At 42.2% G+C, this 6405-nt stretch overlaps 1 non-coding gene across 1 annotated transcript; it reads right to left on the reverse strand.

Annotated features, from left to right (window-relative positions):
- Window positions 1-2696: 2696 nt before the first annotated feature.
- On the reverse strand, window positions 2697-2799 carry LOC124509713 (U6 spliceosomal RNA). The gene has a single exon (XR_006961492.1). It is a non-coding gene; the product is annotated as a U6 spliceosomal RNA (small nuclear RNA).
- Between the last annotated feature and the right edge of the window lie 3606 nt (window positions 2800-6405).

The raw sequence follows: 6405 nt of genomic DNA on the forward strand, positions 1-6405 counted from the left end.
AAGGGAAATGGAAGCAACGTTGAAGTGTTCTCGACCGCGTAGGCATTCGTGTATACGCTACGCATATATGCATATATTTGGTACACGTCCATTTTACAGACGAGGCATCTGAGAATTAGTGACTTGTCCAAGTGACAGAGCTGTGACTTCAACTCGTACCTTCTGACTCCAGTTCCAGAGTTTGATTTACCGATCTACGTGGAATGCTGGCTCCCCATAGATATCGCCAAGACGACTTGCCGAGAGGACGGGGCTGAGTTTATTCTGAACTGCAGTAAAAGAGAGCAACCTTCACAGAATCTTGGGTCGGGGGGGAAAGCCAGGATATTTATGAGATGTCCAAGTCTGGCTTAAGGAAGTCCTTTCAGTGAGGAGTCTTGGTTAGGATTAGGTCAGGATGGTGATGTCATTGAGGATTGGTGACCACAAGGGGAAGATTTTTAAGGCAAGGAATTCGAAGAGTCTGGGGGAGTAAAGTGTCTTGCGAGAAGTTCCCAGAATGAGCGCTGAAGTTACTTGCAACTATTATCTTCTTGGGCAAGAGTAATTAAGGTGGCGATGGCAGTGAAGTAATAAAGTCACATGAATGAGTGTAGACGGTAAGCTCTGTCCGTGTGCATGGTTTGGGTTGTCATCCATAAAGGTTTTTCTTTTCTCCTTCCTGCTGGTCAAATTCCAGCACGATGCACAACAAGTTATTCTGTTAATGGGATGATCATTAACCAATTTCAATAGGAAGATTACTCAGCATAATAACTAACTTCTACGTGGTCCGTTCTGTGTTACCAGCTCATTAAATCATGGTAACTCTGTGAGGGAGGTGCTCTTTTCTTATTTATGTATTTATTTATTTACTTGTTTGTTTTTAATTTACGTCCAGGTTAGCACATAGTACAATAATGATTCCGGGAGTAGGTTCCAGTGATTCATCCCCTGTGTATAACACCCAGTGCTCATCCCCAACAAGTGTCTTCCTTAATGTCCCTTACCCGTTTAGCCCATCCCCCCACCCACCACCCCTCCAGCAGCCCTCAGTTTGTTCTCTGTATTTAAGAGCCTCTTATATTTTGTCCCCCCCTCCTTCTTTTTCTATTATTTTTGCTTCCCTTCCCTTATGTTCATCTGTTTTGTATCTTAAATTCCACATACGAGTGAAGTCATAGGATATTTGTCTTTCTCTGACTGGGGAGGTACTATTTTCAGCCACATTTTATAGCCGGTGCAGTGATGCACAGAGAGGTTAAGTAAGTTACTTCACGTTACAATGCAGTAGGCAATTGAGCTGGGATAGGAACCCAGGCAGCCTGACTCCAGAGTCCTTTTTAGGACCCAATTAGTATACTCATTATCCCCTGTTAGGGTTTTACAGCTACTGTTCCTCCAATTCATATGCAATTCATATAATTCAGACCAGAGAGGCGATTCAGATCAATCCATTGCTCAAGGTCATCCAGGAAATAAGTTATGGCCTTCAAACTAAGTTTTCAGACTTCCTCACCTAATTATTTTTCCCACCCCTGCCCCGTTGGTTTTCTAGAACTACTTCTTGATTTCCAAAGAACATTTAATAACTTCATTAAATATTGTCCAACAAAGACAAAATACAAAAAAAAAATCTAGTCCTGTGTTAAGTTAGGGGTCTCTGCAAGTTAGAGCATGGACTGAATTCTGATGGTTTCTATAAAATAGGATAAGAACAAGACAGAATTTGCATGTCCTCATAGCTTTGGAGTATCATTACTAAATGGCTTTCATTAAAAGAAGTGACTGAAAGTAATAATCTTTGACTTGGAACAAATATTTAACTTTTATGATAGGAATGTAAACGGAACATTGATTTGTGATTGCTCAGTATTCTTTCTTGCTGGAAGGACATTTAACTAGTTTTGACGTGTAATCAGGATAAACAGAGGGCAACAATAAGGACACACACACAGAAAAGATAAGCCACAACATAAACCTCACTTGGGTGGTGCCCGGGTGGCTCAATAGGTTAAGCATGTGACTTCAGCTCAGGTCACGATCTCACAGTTTGTGGGTTCGAGCTCCACGTTGGGCTCTGTGCTGACCGCTCGGAGCCTGGAGCCTGCTTCGGATTCTGTGTCTCCCTCTCTCTCTCTCTCTATCTCTCTCTCTGCCCCTCCCCGCTCGCACTCGTCTTTCTCTTGAAAATAAATAAACATTAAAAAATTAATAAATCTTATTTGGAAAAGAGAAAATAAAGCAGGGCACCATTAAATTTCTAATGCTAAAGCGTTTTTTCAGTTAATTCAGGAAATAAAGCTTTATAGAAGTCACTAGGGTTGACCTTCTTTTATTCTTTAACAGAATAAAACTCTTCTCTCGTTTAGTTGATGTGCCCCTTCTGGACTCCAAAGCTGATGAACTGGGCGAGTTGATACACAGTCACTCTGGGTGCCGGGCAAACAATAGGTATGCAATTTACACACAATTGCTAATTAAGATATAACCTTTCTTTGTTGTGCGTTTCACAAGCAGATTACATAACCTTTCAGGGATAGGTCATCAGCAACAACGTTTGTTTTTTTATTTGCGTTTTTATTTTGTTTTATTTTTTATTTTAAGTAGGCCCCACGCCCAACTCATGACCCTGAGATCGAGAGCCTGATGCTCTACCGACTGAGCCAGCCAGGCACCTCTTAAGTTTTTATTTTCATTCGGTTTAGTTAACATAGAAAAATCTGGAACGCTTCACAGATTTGCGTGTCATCTTGCTCAGGGGCCGAGCTAATCCCTCTGTATTGTACTTCAATCACACAGGCTAACCACACGGGGATACTTGGCTCTTCACTAAGTGTAGTTTGACGTGAGCTTTGCTGCTTGCCTTCTTTCCGCGTGGTGGATAGAGAGGGAGGAAATGGAAGAGAGAGGCAAGGATGACAGGAACGTTCCAGTAGGCCTGTTTGGAGAAAGGCAGGATGGGTTCCCTATTCGTGTCCCCAACCCAACACACACACCCAAATTACACAAAGCGCCCCATGCAGACGAAAGGAGCTCTCTATGTTGCCTTGAAAATGACATAGTAATTGTGTCTTTCTCTGTTGCCTTTCCCTGGATTTAAATGCCCAAAGCCACGCAAAATTTCCACTCCTTATCCCACCCCAGTCCATCTCCAGCCTGTGCTCTCCCGACATCATTTCCTTGTGAATCAACCACCGTGGAGCTGTCACCTGGTTTCTGATTCTTTTCACCTTTAAACCCAATTAAAAAGAACATTACACCGGAGAAAAAACCCACATCATCAGCAAGTGAATATTTGCTAAGAGACTGTGATGGGTCCACACCTTTACCTGATATCAAGTACATCAAACCGGGAAGTGCCCTCCCAACAGGAGTCTCTAACCTTGTTCTTTGCAGACCAGAGGAACTCTCCTGTTTGGGACAGCCACCCCGACCTTGAGGCTTTGCCCATCCCTCTGAAATGCCAACAGATCAGCATTTCGTCTCCACCTTAAAGGGTAAAACCTCTGGAACTAGGAGTCCAAAGACATGCACTTAAGTTCTGGCTTAGTTCCCTCAAAACCCTTACCACTTCTCTAAGTAGATCACTCTTGTTCGTGATTAATCTCTCCCATCTTGGTTCACATTAGCTCCATTTCAGATGGTGATTTTTTTTTTTTCTGACCTCGTCAAATTCGGAGTTGAATACTACTAATGCCACAAAATTAGAAGGGATGATTACATTTAGGGGGAAAATTATATATTTGTTCACAAAAATGTACACTTAAGACCTTAGAAAAGAACTGATGTTCCTAAATGGTATGATTTTGTTTAATTATAGAGGTAATTTCTCTTATTATCCTCAAATTAACTTTTAATTACTTAATTTTGCATGGGATTTCTACTTCAAGTCAAATTGTGTTGTTCGTGTCTTTCCTTAAATCTTCAGAGTAGATCGTGTGTGTGTGTGTGTGTGTGTGAGACACATATATATACATCAAAAAAGTGTTGCTAACTCACACCATTTGTCGGTGAAGAGTGATGATAAATGTTTCCGCACATGTTCTGGTGAGTGATAGAACTTTCTCAGGAGGTATGCTGAGGATGGTGTATTCTGGGTATTTTCACCCTAGGGATGTGGTTGTGTTGGTGGATGAAGGGCTCCACGAAAGAGCAAAAGCCCCGATGCAGACATGGGGCCAGCAAATACATCTTACAGCGTAAAACGGGGGAGGGGAAATAAAGGGATGAAGCAATTGGGAGTCCTCTTGGCTTCCAGGTTCAACGCAGGGATTAAACTAGCCTAACAGGTTTTCCATCAGGCTACACTAGACTGAGATACTGTCAGTGTGACATTATAAAGTCACATTCATCCTCTCTAGATAAATGACTAGCAACCCAGCCCCTCTGGCTCACGTTGGGACCATCCTTGTGTCGTCCCAGAAGTCATCATTGTCCCGATATCCTATTACCTGGCAAAGGGGAATTGAGGTTGGGGGTTGAATTAAGATTGTTAGGGGTGCCTGGGTGGCTCAGTCAGTTGACCATCTGACTTCGGCTCAGGTCATGATCTCGTGGTTTGTGGGTTCGAGCCCCACGTCGGGCTCTGTGCTGACAGCTCGGAGCCTGGAGCCTGCTTCGGATTCTGTGTCTCCTTTTCTCTCTGCCCCTCCCCTGCTTGCAGTCTGCCTCTCTCTCTCTCCCCCTCAAAATAAATAAACATTAAAAAAAAAGATTGCTAATCCCTTGACATTTTGTTAAGGAACTTTTCCTGGATTATTCAGTAGGCCCAGTGTAATCGCAAGAGTCATTAAAAATGGAAAACAGAGGGGCGCTTCGGTGGCTCAGTCCGATCCGTGTCTGACTCTTGATTTTGGCTCAGGTCATGATCTCACAGTTTGTGAGGCTCTGCAATGATCGTGGAGCCTGCTTGGGATTCGGTCTCTCCCTCTCTCTCTGCCCCTCCCCTGCTCACTCATGTGTACTCTCTCTCTCTCTCTCTCTCTGTGTCTCAAAATAGATAAATAAACTTTTTTTTTAATGGAAAAAAGAGTATCAGATTGATGCAATATGAGAACGATTGGACTCACTTTGAAAATGGCCCGAGTCAAGGAACGCAGGCAGCCTCTGGACGCTAGACAGGGCAAGAGAACATTCTCCCCTGGAGCCCCCAGGAGTACAGCCTGGACAGTGCCTTGATTTAAACTCAGTGGGATCCACTTTGTACTTCTGGCCTCAAAACTCAACGGTAGCAAATGTGTGTTGCCTGAAGCCCCTCAGTTTGTGATAATTTGTTACGGCAGCAGTAGGAAACTAAAGCAGGCCCCGTATGGCTGGTTGATGGTATTTTTTCATTTAATGTTTTTACTTTATTGGATCTTTTATTTAAAAAAGAGATTTTCTGTCCTTCCTCACCAGTCCTGCCCATCTAAGGTTATAATGTACTATTTATTCTTCCCCGGCTTTTTTAAATGAAAAATTTCACTTTGCAACTTGTCTCTGTCACTTAAAATTCTCTGGACATTTTTTTAGGTAAGTTCAGCCGTAACTCAATATACAAGTTAAATATTTATTCTTTTTATCAGAGCAATATTAATAAGATATACGGAAAAGTATAAAGCTGAAACAAGAAACAAAGAAAAAAATATAAACCCATGACTCTACGACCTACGTAAAGTCGGCTGGTAATTTTAAAATATCAGTAGTAGATGTAAATGGGTAGAAAATCCATATTGTACAAATTAGTACAAGATATTAAGTAAAAGCTTTCTTCTTTTCCTTCCTCCATAGTCCTCTCTCCAAAGACAGCTACAATCAGGGTTTCTCGTGTGTTCTTTTGGAACGTATTTGTATGTGCGCACATCCCAGAGACCATTCGTGATTATGTACCTTGCTTTCTTCCTCTTAATTAATATTATAAATCTTTCCCACTTTGACATACACAACCTCATTTTTAACGGTCGTACAGGATTCCATCCGAAGGCTATTCCCAGTTTCTTTGGCCGGTTTCCGATTCATGAATGCATTCGTGATTTCTTTTTTTCCTATACAATAATGTTGCAGCGAACATCCTTTTGAACACACTTCGGGGAACTTTGGCAAGTATACATCTAGGGTACATTCTTAGCAGTGGGATTTCTGGACGAAAAGTGCATTTAAATAACTGCCCTCTAGGAATCACTGCATCAACTGATACTCCCTCGCACACAATATGGCACTTCTCGTTTCCCCAAACCCTCACCATCACCAGATACCATAATATATTTTTAACGTCTGATTAATCGTATGAGTCCTACGTACCATCTTATTATTTTGATTTTCTTTTTTTAAGTTGCATTTATTTTGAGGGAGAGAGGGATAGAGAATGAGCAGGGGAGGGGCAGAGCTAGAGGGAGAGAGAGAATCCCAAGCAGGCTTCACGCTGTTGGCACAGAGCCCGATGCA

The sequence above is a fragment of the Lynx rufus genome, unplaced genomic scaffold (assembly GCF_022079265.1).
Source record: "Lynx rufus isolate CCGP_SWC_20201006 ecotype Redwood Valley unplaced genomic scaffold, mLynRuf1.p SCAF_14, whole genome shotgun sequence".
NCBI lineage: Eukaryota > Metazoa > Chordata > Mammalia > Carnivora > Felidae > Lynx > Lynx rufus.